The 18578-nt window shown below is 46.9% G+C and overlaps 1 protein-coding gene across 13 annotated transcripts in view; it reads right to left on the reverse strand.

Moving 5' to 3' along the window:
• Positions 1-18578, reverse strand: part of LOC119735735 — a 114803-nt gene that overhangs the window by 37083 nt on the left and 59142 nt on the right. The window lies entirely within an intron of this gene.

Below are 18578 nucleotides of genomic sequence, written 5' to 3' on the forward strand. Positions count from 1 at the left end.
TTTTAATTTTTTTATTTTTTTTTAATTTTATTTTTCAGTCATTTGCCCATTGCATTTGTACACGTTTTTTTGTCCCGGCACTTTGGGCACTAAAATCAATCCGATTGCCTTTATACTTGGCACAAACTTAGACCAGCATCTGAAGTTGTGTGCCGAACATTGACGTCATGGTGACGTCATCGACTAATTTATTATAGAATTTTGAATATTTAATTTTTCCCACAGACTTTGTACACAGAAATTTAAAAAAAATGGGGATTTTCAAAGGCCATTTTTGACTCTTTGCCAGTAATTCATTTGCACCAATTTTTGTCCAAGCAAAGACTCTAATTCAAACAACATTGTGTAATGATGACGTCATGATGACGTCATCCGGTGTGTATTCATAGGCAATTAAATTGTGACACTTTTAATATTTACAAATGCATAAGAAATCAACCGTATGCGTCCGCAGCATTCTGTTACCAGCAAGTGGTAGAGTAGGTTGAGGTCTTTATTTCATTCAGTGTGCGTGAAATCACGTGACCCTTGCTTCCTGTCGAAAAAGGCCGAAACCGGAAGTGGATTATTTTTTGAAAATGGTAATAGATATGAAATTGCTTTCAACGGTGTTAGTCTCTTGGCTAAAAGTATTTTTCAAATCATCTACCAATGACGTTATGCAATCTTCGAGCGCCCTCTAGCGACAGGTTGAAATTTTGCAAAAATGTATTTTGAATAGATGTCTTTGGCAAAGTTTGTCGGAATCGCCTAAATATTGGGTATATGATGACCTTGACCCACTTAAGATGTGTCCGAAGTTTTAGGCGAATGACGTCATCAGACCGGAAGTTATAATAAAAAGACCCTTTTTTCATTTGAAAATTCCTGAAAAATCAACCAGGGCAGTTTTTATGTTAGTTTTAACTTTAATTGTCGATTTAAGGGTAGGTCTAAAACATTTCAAAGCTTCGAGGCAATAAGCGAACTTGGACATGCCCTGCGCACGCTTAAAACTTCAGGTTGACAATACCTCTGCTCTAAAACATGCACAGAACGTCTATATGTACATACACGTACGTTACGCACATGCATGTACATCGTATGTCAGTCAGCCTGCAGAGCACGTGTTGCCGAGGTCAAATCCTGTCCACATCACAGTGACCGTTTTAGCCGATTTTCGGCTAACTTTGACAGATTTTATGTTCATGCATGCGCATAGTCATGGACGTATAATAAAAAATCATAATGCCGAAAAGCCCTATGTTACGTATTTAAAGGTGCAGTTTTTCTGAAGTGGGATTTTCCACAAGTCTTTTCATATACAACACTGATATCTTACTGAGTAGTTCTGAACTTCAGCCGAGAATTACTATGAGAAGGAAAGAGAAATCGTATTTTTTTTCGCGCTGTCATTCGATTGAACATATTCCTAAGGGTCAGAATATCAAGTAATATTTCATAAAAATGTTTCAGTTCAAAGGCAAATTACAAATTTAAAGGTGCAATGTTTCTGCAGTGTTTTTTTTTTAGCCCATTAACTTTGTACACGTGTTAGCCCATTGACTTTGTACACGTTTTCAAGCCACCATTTCTATAACTTGGCGATCTGGAATCGTCATCAATGTTACAGCATGGAGGAAGGAATAGAGCCAAGGAAGACCCTCATACAAAACTGATGCGAAGACTATGACGTCATGATGACGTTGTAGTAATTCGTGTTTTCTCCCGAAATGAGTTCTACTTCTGTTTATCAAGCCTCGTGTCTGTTCTTACAAGTCGTGAAAAACGGCACACAAAATGTTGGTTGTTTACAAGTTTTAATGCTCTCAAAACTCACAAGTTCGTCATGCACCTGCTATCCAATGATTAACAAACTTCTGGAAAGTCAGTAGGTTTAAGCACACATCAATTGACTGAATAAAACTTGGTTGAGGAAACTTTCAACGTTGGAATAAGACTTGTACAAAGCAGAATGAAAACGATAAGTGAAAGGTCACCAACATGTCACACTGCGCAAACGCAGCACAGCGAGAGTGAACTCCGGTGCCTATGGCAACCAAAACTTATTAACATACTTATTTGTATGGAACGCCTGTTGGAGCTAAAAGAACAAACACTTAATTATATACACATGTACATGTCACTACAGTAGCTCCCCTCTAGATTGTAAGAGATAAATGAAACAATCGATACAAGCAGTTGATAATAACAGTCAGTGACAGTCGAATTGTTCATATTTGGCTGGCCAGTGAACTCGTCGACCAGCTCTGGTGGCTCGTTGTGGAGGAGATGGCGTCTCTGGCAATGGGGGTTGTGAAACCAGGAAAACAGTTCTCGCGGGGGCGTTCTCGCGAATCTGTTGGGAATGCGCGTATGTCCAGTCGTCATCAAGATACGCCACTTTCAGACGATCCTTGGCAACCGCATCCCGTCTGCCGTTGAGGTCCAAAACAAAGTATTTGCTGGCGCGCTTGATGATGCGAAATGGTCCATCATACGGAGGTTGTAGGGGTGTTTTCACTGCATCATGCCGAACAAAAACGTGTGTGCACTTGTCTAGGTCAGCTGGAATGTGTGATTGTCGCTGTTGTGGCCTGGGCGGAGTGGGACGAATGTCCTGCATGTGACAACGCAGCCTGTGAACATACACACTGGGGTCGAACTCAGCATGATCATTGTTAGGCACAATAAACTCACCAGGCAGCCTGACTGTGGTACCGTACACCATTTCTGCTGGAGAGAAACCGATATCTGACTTGATAGCGGCTCTGATGCCTAACAGGACGAGGGGAAGAGATTCTGTCCAACGTGGGTTAGCATGAGTCTTTAGCGATGCCTTGAGTTGTCTGTGTAGTCGCTCTACCATCCCATTTGCAGCAGGATGATATGATGTAGTGTGAATTCGTTGACAACCGAGCATGTCAGTGAGCATTCGAAAAAGTCGTGACTCGAACTGGCGTCCTCTGTCGGTGGTGATGGTAGCTGGTGCACCGAACCGAGAAACCCAGTGGGTAACGAATGCATGGGCCACAGTCTCAGCAGTCATGTCAGGAATGGGGATCGCCTCCGGCCAACGTGTAAATCTATCCACACACGTAAGCAGGTAGGACTGTCCGGCTGACGGTGGAAGGGGACCGACTAAATCGATGTGTACGTGTGAGAATCGTGCGTCGGGTGTGGAGAACGTACCAAGTGGCGACTTGATGTGGCGATGAATTTTGCATTGTTGGCACTTGCGACAAGTCTTAGCCCAAGCGCGAACGTCTTTGTTAATACCAGGCCACACGAACCGTGCAGTAAGTAACTGCTGTGTGGTCCTGATACTAGGGTGCGACAGTCCATGCAAAGCGTCAAAAACTGTTCGACGAAACGGGGCTGGGATGAAGGGTCGAGGCGTCCCTGTGGAGGTATCGCATAGAATGGTACCCTGCGATGTCTGGAGGGGGACGGCAGTTAGCTGGAGAGAGGTGTCGGGGAGATGTTTCAACTCGTCGTCATCGATCTGTGCTTGAGCGATGGCGTCGAAATTGATAGTCGCGTTCGTTGGTAAGGCATTAACCTCCAGACGAGAGAGTGCATCCGCCGCTGCATTATCATGGCCGCTGATGTGTCTAATGTCCGAGGTATACTGGGATATGAGGTCAAGTTGTCGAATCTCCCGAGGAGAATGGCGGTCTAGTTTGGAGTGTAGGGCGTACGTAAGGGGCTTGTGATCAGTGTAAGCGCGGAATGTCCGTCCCTCCAGCATGTGTCGGAAATACTTGATGCCGAGGTATAGAGCTAAAAGCTCTCTACCAAAAGTACTGTAGCGGGTTTCCGCTGGTTGGAGGCGCTTGGAGAAAAACGACAGTGGTTGCCAAACACCCTTAACGTGTTGCTGGAGAACACCGCCCACGGCCTTGTCCGATGCGTCGACTAAGAGGCATAACGGTGCGTCAGTCTGTGGGTGGACTAGGAGTGTGGCGTCGGCCAATGCAGCTTTCACACGCTCGAAAGCTAGCTGCTCGTTCGGCCCTAACTGAATCGGCTCGTTTTTCTTCCTCCTGTTCTTGAGCAGGTCGGTCAGGGGCTGGAGAATGTCTGCACAGTGGGGAACAAAACGCCTGTAGAAATTGATGAGGCCAAGAAATTCCCGCAACTTACTCAGCGATGCCGGTTCCGGGAAATCTCTGATGACTTGCACCTTGTCAGGCAAAGGACAGACTCCATGCTGGTTGACGAGATGACCGAGGAAGGAGAGGGATGGCACGCCGAACTGGCATTTGTGGGGGTTTATGACTATGCCATATTGCGAGAGGCGGTCGAACAGGAGTCGAAGGTGTTCTTTGTGTTCAGCCTCTGATGAGCTCGCTACCAGCAGATCGTCAATGTAGGCGAAGACAAATGGTAAACCACGGGTTACCTCGTCGACGAACCTTTGGAAAGTCTGTGCCGCATTGCGGAGCTCAAAGGGCATGCGCACAAACTCGAATAATCCAAACGGTGTAGTGATGGCAGTCTTACGGATGTCTGTTGGTTCCACTGGTATTTGATGGTAGGCGCGTACCAAATCAATCTTGGAGAACAACGTGCACCCGTGAAGGTTGGAGGAAAAATCCTGCAGGTGTGGAATTGGGTAGCAGTCCGGAATGGTGTTCTTGTTGAGGGCGCGGTAATCACCACACGGACGCCAATCCCCGGGAGTTGACTTAGGCACCATGTGCAACGGAGAGGACCATTCGCTACTGGAAGGGCGAACAATTCCAAGGCTAAGCATATGGTCAAACTCAGCCTTGGCAAGTGGTAGTCTGTCCGGGGCAAGTCGACGGGGTCTAGCCGCAACCGGGGGGACCATGAGTTTCGATGTGGTGCGTGATGTTGTGCTGTACCTCCGTTTGCTTATACACAGGACGCACTACATCGGGATACCGGCTAAGGAGCTCGTCGTATTGTGATGAAGCTGCATTCACAAACATGGGGCTCGCGGACGGGGTACCAGACATTATTCCTTGTATGGCAAGACTAGTTATGGAATCGACAAGCCGCTGGTTCTTTACATCGACTAGTAGGTTGAACTGCCGAAGAAAATCAGCTCCAATAATAGGGGTTGGCAAGTCGGCAACAATAAAAACCCAACGGAATACTCGGCGAAGTCCCAAATCTAAAGTTAGTGACTTCTCGCCTTAAGTTACAATAGGTGAGTGATTGACCGCTTGTAGCTGTATAGAAGTGGGTTGAGCTCGTGATTTGTGACTGCCTGGCAAAACACTCACCTCAGCGCCGGTGTCAACTAGGAAACGAGTGCCTGTGGCCTTGTCAGTTACATGGAAGAGGCGACTTGTTGTATCGCTGCCAGACCGACCTGTCGCCGCTAGTCGTTGGCTTGGCCGTTTTCCTGGTTCCGCTGTGGTTCTGTGCGTCGCGAACAAGGACTGGTGCATTTTCGTGCATTAGTTCCGTACTTCCAATGATACCAGCATTGGCGGTCACCGGATGGCTGGTTATCCGCAGAAGGGGTTGGACTACGTTGTCTGGGTCGACTGCGGGAGGAAGAGCGGGGACGGCCTTGTCGCTGCATGCCCTGTAGCTGAAAAGTCAAGGCCTGCACTTGCCGAGTCAGGTCATCAACCTTTGCGTGCAGAGTGAGTACCTCAGGGGAGGCGTGTCGTTGCGGGGGGTGGAGGGGTGGTGAAGAAACCGTGGAAATTTGCGATGCCGGCGTAGAGTGGGCAGACACCTCGACAATTTTGTCAGCCAAATCTGCCAGTGCTCCAATTCCCACAGTGTCCGCTGTGGAGGCCAAAATGGACTGGACGGTGTGGGGAAGTCGCTGTACAAACAACTGCTTCAAAATCCTCTCCTCCAGCTTGTTGTCCCCCAAAAGCTGGTGCATGCGCCGCAACAACTGCGAGGGCTTGCGATCTCCCAATTCCTCTGAAGTAAGCAGCTGGTGTAATCGTTTCTGCTCAGAAACTGAAGTGCGACGAATGAGTTCAGATTTCAGCTTATCGTAGCAGTCTGTGGATGGGGGTGTAATCAGGATATCCCGCACCTCTTGTGCGACCTCCGGTTGCAAAGATCCGATAACGTAGGCAAAACGAGTCTCCTGGGTAGTGATATAAGCTTGCATCGGCATGACAGGCGGTTGAAATGGGTTAGAGGGAGGTGAAGTTGGAGGCGGTGTACCCTCTGTCCCATCAGGTTTAACTTCCACAGACATGGCTTGTGCAGAAGGTCACAATTGCTCAAAACAGGGTCACCAGTGTAGTAATTCGTGTTTTCTCCCGAAATGAGTTCTACTTCTGTTTATCAAGCCTCGTGTCTGTTCTTACAAGTCGTGAAAAACGGCACACAAAATGTTGGTTGTTTACAAGTTTTAATGCTCTCAAAACTCACAAGTTCGTCATGCACCTGCTATCCAATGATTAACAAACTTCTGGAAAGTCAGTAGGTTTAAGCACACATCAATTGACTGAATAAAACTTGGTTGAGGAAACTTTCAACGTTGGAATAAGACTTGTACAAAGCAGAATGAAAACGATAAGTGAAAGGTCACCAACATGTCACACTGCGCAAACGCAGCACAGCGAGAGTGAACTCCGGTGCCTATGGCAACCAAAACTTATTAACATACTTATTTGTATGGAACGCCTGTTGGAGCTAAAAGAACAAACACTTAATTATATACACATGTACATGTCACTACAACGTCATCACCTATTTTTTTTATTAATTTTTGAAAATTTACGTGCATATTATGAATTAAGTTCTATATCTACAGAACTGTAAGTCTGATTGGGTTGAAACTTGGTATGTGGCTAGACCGGGATGTGTTATAGGTAAAAAAAAAAATTAGGTGGTCGAGACCTGAACATGATTTTTGCGGGAATTGATAGAATTATCGAGGGTATTCATTTTTTAAATATGTGCAAATAAATCACATGACCCTTTCTTCTGGTTGAAACCGGAAGTGCTTTGTAATTTAAAATTGGTGAAAGACGCGCACTTGCTTTCAACGATGTTTGCTCTGGCTAAGTTGTTCTTTACCATAATATTATAGTAATAGATGAAACTTTATGTGATGTCATCATGACATCATCACGTGACATGTGACGTCATAATTCAAAGCCATATGCGAATGGAATCACATATTATATGCCACCATTTATTATAAACAGAACTACACATCCTTCGTTGATGGAACACGTCACATGTCACAAAAAGCTACCGAAACAGCCCTATGTTTTGTCCACAAACATATGTGGACGTTTTTTTGTCCCCGGCACTTTGGACACTAAAATCAGTCCGATTGCCTTTATACTTGGCACACACTTGAACTAGCACCTGAAGTTGTGTGCCGAACATTGACGTCATCGTGACGTCATCATGAGTCACGTGACATGACATTATATGCGATTTTTCTGTTGTGACCATTTTCTAGCAGAATTCGGCTAGATCTGACAGATTGGGCTATATCTCCAGAATTACAGGTCCGATTGGGTTGAAAGTTGGTATGTACCTAGACCGGGATGTCTTATAGATGAAAAATCACTTGACGTTATGATGACGTCATCACGTGACATATGACATCATATAATATAAACATATTTTGAAGGCCTATATCTCCTGAACAACAGGTCCGATGGGGTTGAAAGTTGGCATGTGCTTAGACTGAGATATGTTATAGTTGAAAATTGAAGTGACGTCACGATGACGTCATCATGGGTCACGTGACGTCACGTTAAAGATTAATAGATCTTTGAAAATCAATATAAAATCAACTGTGAGAGACCTGAACTTAACGTTTGCAGGAATCGATAGAATAATCCAGGGTCTTAATTTTTTATATTATGTGCAAATCATGTGACCCTTCCTTCTGGTTGAAACTGGAAGTGCCTTGCAGTTTGAAATTGAGGAAAGATGTGAACTTGCTTTCAACGATATATGCTATGGTTAAGTTGTTATTTACAAACAAAAGTATAGTTATAGATGAAAATTGATGTGACGTCATCATGAGGTCATCACATCACATGTAACATCAAAATTCAAAGCCCTATGAGAATGTAATCTTATATTATACCCACCAGTTATTATCAACAGAACTACACATCCTTCCTGGATGGAACTTATACTTGAAACTTTACATGTCACATGTCACACAAAAATACCGAAACAGCCCTGTGTTTGTCCACAAATATAAGTCTAGTTAGTTCATTATTGTCCTGGCCTTATTGTTCAGGTTAACTCCAGTAGCAATGGCTCAACTCCGCTTGCACCACAATCTATTGCGTTAGCTGCGCAACATTTCACGTTGCGCAACATTGTACTTATGACACATTTCAAGAAAGTCTCACAGTGCATAAGTCTGCTACTTGCGCAATATATTATGGCGTAACTTGCGCAATCAAGTTTCATGTAGGTGGCGTAAGTTGTGGCGTACGACTGAAAATGACCTATTTTACCAGCAAATCGTAAGCGTCGTGGAGCCTGTTATTGCACAACTTATCAAGATTGATACAAGACACTGACAGCTTCTTGTTTGAGGTTACTGAATTTCTATTTTACTAGTGACCAAATTTTTAGAGTTGCTGCACCATTCCAAAGAAAGTCCGAAAAAATAATTTTCAGAATGGCGGGCTGGGGTGATTCAACCACTGTGTGTCTTGTCTATGGTTATTCTGTTATCTGTCCGTTTTGTGTGTGTTTCCCACTGTTTGTGTAAGTCTTTTCTAAGTCTTTTTATCGTGGCCGTCTCGCTGTTGCTTTACTGTGTCTGTCCGTCTTAACCTGCCTGTTTTAGACAACTTATTTCAATTGTTCACCTAGTTATTTTAAAGGTTTTTCTTGTATAAGTTTTAGTTTGTTCTTAAATTTTAACTGGTTCATTTTTATTGATGTGAAGCGCCTTGAGCGTCAATTTTGACGGATTTGGCACTATACAAGAATTTGATATTTTATGTTTAGATTATTTACATCTTCTCTCTGGACTACTACCTTATCGCGGTGGAGGAGTTTGTGCACCTCAGTGACCCTGAGAGCTATGCTGGCAGGAGTTCTTTTACTCCTAGCAGGGCCACCCAAGCCAGACAGGTCAAAGGGTAGAGGTCAGACGAAAGGTAGTCCACATCTGTCAGCTCGGCAGCAGGGGCTGGCAGCTACAATCATGGCATATTCAATTGTTTGCTACTGGCATGTTGTAGCCGACTGGCAAGCGGATGAGCTCATCTTGGGTCAACGGCTGTTGGTCAACAGGCATAGTTAGTTTGCTACTGCGGGGCAGCCTCCATTCATCCCTGCTGTCACGCTTTGTTGTGTTCTGCTGGATTCGATGAATGTCAGGCCCAGAGGAGAGCGTCTGTCCTGGGCAAGCATTCGCTCTCTTTTCCCCTCTGCCTCGGCGCTCGGCGTCTACTCATCATGATGGTTTCCAATAATATTCAGCTACCGGCAATGCGGGAGTCACCCTCTTCGGGGGCTTTCGTTGCTCGGCAAGGTTCGCGTTCCAGGCAGGCGCGACCTGGTCGTCATCCTGCTACTGCCTATATAGCCTTCGCTTGTTGGAATGTTCGTTCTCTTGGTGTTCATACAGACAGCCACTCCTCCTCGCCAAGAAAATCAGCAGTGGTTGACCTCGAGCTTACTCGTCTCGGTATAAGTGTTGCAGCTCTCAGCGAAACCTGGCTAACTGGCTGTGGTTCTATTCGTGAGGAAAATTTCACCTTCTTCAGTTACGCAGATGATGCGAGGCCTATGCATGGTACAGGCTTCGCAATTCGGAATTCCCTACTCCCTTGCACTCAGCAACCACCCGCCATCTCTCCTCGCCTCATGTCCTTGCGCATGTGTCTGAGCACTGGTTACGTCACTCTAATCTCTGCTTATGCACCTACCCTGACGTCTACCCCAGAGTCTAAAGACGACTTCTATCTTCAGCTTAGTGAGTTGTTGCACAATATCCCGGCTGGTGATGGCATCATTCTCCTTGGGGACTTCAATGCCCGCATTGGTTCTGACTGCAGTGCGTGGAAGAATGTAATTGGCCCGCATGGTGTTGGGAGAATGAACGACAATGGTCAACGTCTCCTCGAGCTCTGCGCTTCGTACAACCTATGCATTGCCAACACCTTCTTCGCAGGCTCTGTTCGCTCCAAGGTCACCTGGAAACACCCTCGCTCACAGCACTGGCACCAACTGGACCACATCATTGTCAGACAGAGACAACTGCGCGATACCACCCACTGCCGCAGCTTGCATTCTGCTGATTGCAATACAGACCATGCCCTTGTTCGCTGTAAGCTTCGTTTACTACCCAAGAAGTTCCATCGTGCAACACATAGACCATTGCCTGCTATTGACACTGTCTCAACTCACGACATCAGTCATACTACTCAGTTTCAAGAGCTCCTTTCTGGTAACTTCAGCTCAGCACCAATCTCTGCCAACCCTGAAGGTGCTTGGTGCACAGTCAGGTTGCTCACGAAAGCAACCTGACTGGTTCCGGGACAGCGCGGACATACTGCTCCCTGCACTAGAGAACAAACGGTCAGCCAGAAACAAATGCCGCTTGATCAACACACGCTCCTCAAAAGCTGCCCTTCGGGCTGCCAAGAGCACTGTCCAGCGTCTTACTCGAGCAGCTTTGCAACCCTACTGGTCTCACCTGAGTGATCGCATCCAACGTTGTGCCGACTCTGGTGATCTACGCAGCTTGTACCAAGGCATTAAGGAGGCAATTGGTCCTACCCCAAAGAAATCTGCTCCTTTACTGTCGTCCACTGGTGCCATCCTCACAGACCAAACAGCACAGCTTGACCGGTGGGTAGAGCACTATAGCTCACTTTACAACAGCGATGCTGCAGTCAGTACTTCTGCAATATCTGCCTTACCTCAGCTTCCCATCCTGAAAGAGCTGGACAATTCCATCACCTTGGATGAAGTGAAACATGCCATCAACGGCTTAAAGAACAACAAGGCTCCTGGCACTGATAGCATCCCTCCAGAGGTACTTAAGAAGGGTGGTAATATCTTGGCTGCAGAGCTCCACGCTGTTCTCCTGACCTGCTGGCAATCCCAGTAAATATCACAGGATCTAAAGGATGCAAACATCATAACCCTCTACAAAAACAAAGGTAACCGACAAGACTGCAATAACTACAGAGGCATCTCACTGCTGTGCTTAGCTGGGAAGGTTTTTGCTCGAGTGCTGTTACCTCGGCTACAGGTCATTGCCAACAGAATCCTTCCCGAAAGCCAGTGTGGCTTTCGCCCATCCCGCTCCACTGTTGACATGGTGTTTTCCTTGAGACAACTCCAGGAGAAGTGTGTTGAACAGCGGCGACCTCTGTACATGGTCTTCATCTTGACTAAGGCCTTTGATAACGTGAGTCGTTCAGGCCTGTTTTCCATCCTAAAGCGCTTGGGCTGCCCAGATAGGCTTTTGTCTATTCTGATGGGTTTTCATGACGACATGCACGCCACAGTCCAGTTCAATGACTCAAGATCTGCTAAGTTTGAAGTTCGTCGGGGCGTCAAGCAGGGGTGTGTACTTGCTCCTACCCTGTTTGGGATCTTTTTCTCAGCCCTGCTACACCGTGCATTTCCCGAACCATCTGGTATCCTACTTCACACACGCAGCTCCGGGAATTTCTTCGACCTGTCCCGTCTCCGTGCCAGGACGAAGATTCGGCATGTTCTCATCCGGGAACTCCTGTATGCTGACGATGCTGCCATTGTTGCCCACTCAGCAGATGAGCTTCAACATCTCTGCAACTCATTTGCCAGTGCTTGCTCGGAGTTTGGCATGATCATCAGCCTTGGCAAGACAATGGTGTTATCGCAAGGCCCAGGTCCCCCTCCCATGATCACCATCAATGGCACACCTCTGAGCGTGGTCAACAAATTTCAATATCTGGGTTCTACAGTTACCAGCACCAACTCCCTGGATACCGAACTTGACTCCCGAATAGGTAGGGCTGCAACCACCTTTGGCCGACTCCGTGCTCGTGTTTGGGACAACCGGGCCCTTTCCATCAAGCTGAAGATTCGCATCTACGTATCCTGTGTGCTTAGTGTGCTACTCTACTGCAGTGAATCATGGCCGACCTACCGCCGTCAGGAACGTCGACTGAGCGCGTTCCATTTCCGCTGCCTACGTTCAATTCTTGGAATCTCCTGGCAAGACCGAGTCTCAAACCCTGCCATTCTTGAGCTCACAGGAGTCAACGACATGCTCACATTGCTGTCAGCTCGCCGCCTTCGTTGGTCTGGTCATGTCTGCAGACAAGAGGACGGTCGACTGCCGAAGGACATCTTCTTTGGGGAGCTGGCTCATGCTCCTCGCCCCTGTGGTCGTCCAAAACTCCGTTACAAGGATGTTCTAAAGCGTGATCTGCGAACCTTCCAAATTCCAGTCACCTCCTGGCAGACCGTGGTGCAGGACCGCACTCGTTGGCGATCCGCTGTCCATCTTGGCTGCTCTGCTTCCTCTGCCGCCTATATTGCTGATTGCGAGAATTGTCGTGCAGCTAGACACCGAGCTACATTGTCGTATTCGACGGGATAGGCCAGTACAGTGACAACATTTTTAGAGTTGCTGCACCATTCCAAAGAAAGTCCGAAAAAATAATTTTCAGAATGGCGGGCTGAGGTGATTCAACCACTGTGTGTCTTGTCTATGGTTATTCTGTTATCTGTCCGTTTTGTGTGTGTTTCCCACTGTTTGTGTAAGTCTTTTCTAAGTCTTTTTATCGTGGCCGTCTCGCTGTTGCTTTACTGTGTCTGTCCGTCTTAACCTGCCTGTTTTAGACAACTTATTTCAATTGTTCACCTAGTTATTTTAAAGGTTTTTCTTGTATAAGTTTTAGTTTGTTCTTAAATTTTAACTGGTTCATTTTTATTGATGTGAAGCGCCTTGAGCGTCAATTTTGACGGATTTGGCACTATACAAGAATTTGATATTTTATGTTTAGATTATTTACATCTTCTCTCTGGACTACTACCTTATCGCGGTGGAGGAGTTTGTGCACCTCAGTGACCCTGAGAGCTATGCTGGCAGGAGTTCTTTTACTCCTAGCAGGGCCACCCAAGCCAGACAGGTCAAAGGGTAGAGGTCAGACGAAAGGTAGTCCACATCTGTCAGCTCGGCAGCAGGGGCTGGCAGCTACAATCATGGCATATTCAATTGTTTGCTACTGGCATGTTGTAGCCGACTGGCAAGCGGATGAGCTCATCTTGGGTCAACGGCTGTTGGTCAACAGGCATAGTTAGTTTGCTACTGCGGGGCAGCCTCCATTCATCCCTGCTGTCACGCTTTGTTGTGTTCTGCTGGATTCGATGAATGTCAGGCCCAGAGGAGAGCGTCTGTCCTGGGCAAGCATTCGCTCTCTTTTCCCCTCTGCCTCGGCGCTCGGCGTCTACTCATCATGATGGTTTCCAATAATATTCAGCTACCGGCAATGCGGGAGTCACCCTCTTCGGGGGCTTTCGTTGCTCGGCAAGGTTCGCGTTCCAGGCAGGCGCGACCTGGTCGTCATCCTGCTACTGCCTATATAGCCTTCGCTTGTTGGAATGTTCGTTCTCTTGGTGTTCATACAGACAGCCACTCCTCCTCGCCAAGAAAATCAGCAGTGGTTGACCTCGAGCTTACTCGTCTCGGTATAAGTGTTGCAGCTCTCAGCGAAACCTGGCTAACTGGCTGTGGTTCTATTCGTGAGGAAAATTTCACCTTCTTCAGTTACGCAGATGATGCGAGGCCTATGCATGGTACAGGCTTCGCAATTCGGAATTCCCTACTCCCTTGCACTCAGCAACCACCCGCCATCTCTCCTCGCCTCATGTCCTTGCGCATGTGTCTGAGCACTGGTTACGTCACTCTAATCTCTGCTTATGCACCTACCCTGACGTCTACCCCAGAGTCTAAAGACGACTTCTATCTTCAGCTTAGTGAGTTGTTGCACAATATCCCGGCTGGTGATGGCATCATTCTCCTTGGGGACTTCAATGCCCGCATTGGTTCTGACTGCAGTGCGTGGAAGAATGTAATTGGCCCGCATGGTGTTGGGAGAATGAACGACAATGGTCAACGTCTCCTCGAGCTCTGCGCTTCGTACAACCTATGCATTGCCAACACCTTCTTCGCAGGCTCTGTTCGCTCCAAGGTCACCTGGAAACACCCTCGCTCACAGCACTGGCACCAACTGGACCACATCATTGTCAGACAGAGACAACTGCGCGATACCACCCACTGCCGCAGCTTGCATTCTGCTGATTGCAATACAGACCATGCCCTTGTTCGCTGTAAGCTTCGTTTACTACCCAAGAAGTTCCATCGTGCAACACATAGACCATTGCCTGCTATTGACACTGTCTCAACTCACGACATCAGTCATACTACTCAGTTTCAAGAGCTCCTTTCTGGTAACTTCAGCTCAGCACCAATCTCTGCCAACCCTGAAGGTGCTTGGTGCACAGTCAGGTTGCTCACGAAAGCAACCTGACTGGTTCCGGGACAGCGCGGACATACTGCTCCCTGCACTAGAGAACAAACGGTCAGCCAGAAACAAATGCCGCTTGATCAACACACGCTCCTCAAAAGCTGCCCTTCGGGCTGCCAAGAGCACTGTCCAGCGTCTTACTCGAGCAGCTTTGCAACCCTACTGGTCTCACCTGAGTGATCGCATCCAACGTTGTGCCGACTCTGGTGATCTACGCAGCTTGTACCAAGGCATTAAGGAGGCAATTGGTCCTACCCCAAAGAAATCTGCTCCTTTACTGTCGTCCACTGGTGCCATCCTCACAGACCAAACAGCACAGCTTGACCGGTGGGTAGAGCACTATAGCTCACTTTACAACAGCGATGCTGCAGTCAGTACTTCTGCAATATCTGCCTTACCTCAGCTTCCCATCCTGAAAGAGCTGGACAATTCCATCACCTTGGATGAAGTGAAACATGCCATCAACGGCTTAAAGAACAACAAGGCTCCTGGCACTGATAGCATCCCTCCAGAGGTACTTAAGAAGGGTGGTAATATCTTGGCTGCAGAGCTCCACGCTGTTCTCCTGACCTGCTGGCAATCCCAGTAAATATCACAGGATCTAAAGGATGCAAACATCATAACCCTCTACAAAAACAAAGGTAACCGACAAGACTGCAATAACTACAGAGGCATCTCACTGCTGTGCTTAGCTGGGAAGGTTTTTGCTCGAGTGCTGTTACCTCGGCTACAGGTCATTGCCAACAGAATCCTTCCCGAAAGCCAGTGTGGCTTTCGCCCATCCCGCTCCACTGTTGACATGGTGTTTTCCTTGAGACAACTCCAGGAGAAGTGTGTTGAACAGCGGCGACCTCTGTACATGGTCTTCATCTTGACTAAGGCCTTTGATAACGTGAGTCGTTCAGGCCTGTTTTCCATCCTAAAGCGCTTGGGCTGCCCAGATAGGCTTTTGTCTATTCTGATGGGTTTTCATGACGACATGCACGCCACAGTCCAGTTCAATGACTCAAGATCTGCTAAGTTTGAAGTTCGTCGGGGCGTCAAGCAGGGGTGTGTACTTGCTCCTACCCTGTTTGGGATCTTTTTCTCAGCCCTGCTACACCGTGCATTTCCCGAACCATCTGGTATCCTACTTCACACACGCAGCTCCGGGAATTTCTTCGACCTGTCCCGTCTCCGTGCCAGGACGAAGATTCGGCATGTTCTCATCCGGGAACTCCTGTATGCTGACGATGCTGCCATTGTTGCCCACTCAGCAGATGAGCTTCAACATCTCTGCAACTCATTTGCCAGTGCTTGCTCGGAGTTTGGCATGATCATCAGCCTTGGCAAGACAATGGTGTTATCGCAAGGCCCAGGTCCCCCTCCCATGATCACCATCAATGGCACACCTCTGAGCGTGGTCAACAAATTTCAATATCTGGGTTCTACAGTTACCAGCACCAACTCCCTGGATACCGAACTTGACTCCCGAATAGGTAGGGCTGCAACCACCTTTGGCCGACTCCGTGCTCGTGTTTGGGACAACCGGGCCCTTTCCATCAAGCTGAAGATTCGCATCTACGTATCCTGTGTGCTTAGTGTGCTACTCTACTGCAGTGAATCATGGCCGACCTACCGCCGTCAGGAACGTCGACTGAGCGCGTTCCATTTCCGCTGCCTACGTTCAATTCTTGGAATCTCCTGGCAAGACCGAGTCTCAAACCCTGCCATTCTTGAGCTCACAGGAGTCAACGACATGCTCACATTGCTGTCAGCTCGCCGCCTTCGTTGGTCTGGTCATGTCTGCAGACAAGAGGACGGTCGACTGCCGAAGGACATCTTCTTTGGGGAGCTGGCTCATGCTCCTCGCCCCTGTGGTCGTCCAAAACTCCGTTACAAGGATGTTCTAAAGCGTGATCTGCGAACCTTCCAAATTCCAGTCACCTCCTGGCAGACCGTGGTGCAGGACCGCACTCGTTGGCGATCCGCTGTCCATCTTGGCTGCTCTGCTTCCTCTGCCGCCTATATTGCTGATTGCGAGAATTGTCGTGCAGCTAGACACCGAGCTACATTGTCGTATTCGACGGGATAGGCCAGTACAGTGACAACATTTTTAGAGTTGCTGCACCATTCCAAAGAAAGTCCGAAAAAATAATTTTCAGAATGGCGGGCTGAGGTGATTCAACCACTGTGTGTCTTGTCTATGGTTATTCTGTTATCTGTCCGTTTTGTGTGTGTTTCCCACTGTTTGTGTAAGTCTTTTCTAAGTCTCTTTATCGTGGCCGTCTCGCTGTTGCTTTACTGTGTCTGTCCGTCTTAACCTGCCTGTTTTAGACAACTTATTTCAATTGTTCACCTAGTTATTTTAAAGGTTTTTCTTGTATAAGTTTGAGTTTGTTCTTAAATTTTAACTGGTTCATTTTTATTTATGTGAAGTGCCTTGAGCGTCAATTTTGACGGATTTGGCACTATACAAGAATTTGATATTTTATGTTTAGATTATTTAAAACAATGGGCCGCTATATGCCAAGTTTGATAAGTTGAATGCACAGCTGCACAACAACTTTGCTCTGCAAGTGGAGTTTTTCTGATCCTACACTGCTAGTATTGACTCCACGCACAAGTACCCCCCTGAACGGTAAGAAAGGGAGAGTTTGGGGAGACCACTGGTTTACAACTTCTAAGGTGTTAGCACCTGAAGCTAATTGGTGGTTCATTGGGGGGTTGGGGAGGGGACAGGCCCGTTGCCAAGTGGGGACCAGGGGGGCCCCGAGCAACTCGGCCTTACTCGTGACTCGGCCCGACTCAAGTCACATTGGAAAATGACTCGTGACTTGGACTCGACCATGATGACTCGGACTCGAGCTTAGAGTCACGTATTTTCATCCATATATATAATGTTACGTATTTGCACGATGAACTATTCTTTTTTACTCCATAGGCAAAACACGGCAAATCGGAAAATCATATCTAGTGGCCGTGCACGCACACAGTGCCTGCACGACGAGCACCAGGGCAGAGTATCATACCAAAAAGTGTCCGGTACCAAAAAGTATCTGCTTACGGCAATGCTAATACTAGGCTGGGGATTTTTGAGCTAGGGATTTACTTAAAAGACAGAATGGATGATTGAACAACAAATTTTTAAAAAATGATTAGTTTGGTGAAAAACTAAGAACAAGTGACTCATGACTCAGACTCATGACTCGAACTCTGGGCTTGTGACTTAGGACTCGGACTCGACGTTGGTGAATCGACTACAACACTGAAGTACATTGAGAAAGGCAGTCGGACGGTTGCCGAAAGCTGTGATAGAATTTTCCCGTAAGTGCAGGTGTACAAGAATCAACTATATTATGACTGATCCTCAGCAAAAGAACCTTCATGTCATTAATATTTTCAGTGTCCGCAATAAGCGGTATCGCATCGCAATTTGCGACACATTCGAGGCCGACTGCGACACAATTTTTAAAGTGCATTGCAAAACTGCTATACAACAATTTGATCATGAAAAGTTGATACAAAGTGTACTTGCCACCAAATTTCGGTCCACTGAATTCCACAACTATCGGACATGGTAAACATCCATCATGTTTTGATTTAGTTAAGCTTAAATACTGAAAAAGAACGTCAATTTTGTTCAGCTGTATAAAATCTGTACGTGTTTAGTTTGTAAGTAGGCGGCGTCTGATTGGCCAATAACGAGACCACGTGATAAACGCAGCTAATAATTTGGAATCGCACTTATGATCCGGACATCAGGAATGCCCGGAGCGTCAGTGCGATACCAAATTATCCGCAGCATGTATCACGTGGTAAATCACGTGCATGATCGGAGGAAGTTGCAGGACGTACGTCGAGATTTTACCTCGTACTTTGAATCTGCTGCGACTGTGCGAGGAATAATATATGGATTTATAAAAGAAATAACACGTTTGTACACTATCTGGTCAAGTATTCAACAAACTAACAAACAAACTTTATTCTTATTCTCTCTCACTGGTAAATATATGCATGAAATGAGTATTTTGGTGGCTAAAAAAGTTACATGCACGTTGTGCATGCTCAGTAAAAAAGCTACATGCACAAGCAAAAATCTACATGCACTGGTGCATGCGTGCACCCGGGTAAATCGAGCCCTTT

This window comes from Patiria miniata, unplaced genomic scaffold (assembly GCF_015706575.1).
Source record: "Patiria miniata isolate m_02_andy unplaced genomic scaffold, ASM1570657v1 HiC_scaffold_29, whole genome shotgun sequence".
Classification (NCBI taxonomy): domain Eukaryota; kingdom Metazoa; phylum Echinodermata; class Asteroidea; order Valvatida; family Asterinidae; genus Patiria; species Patiria miniata.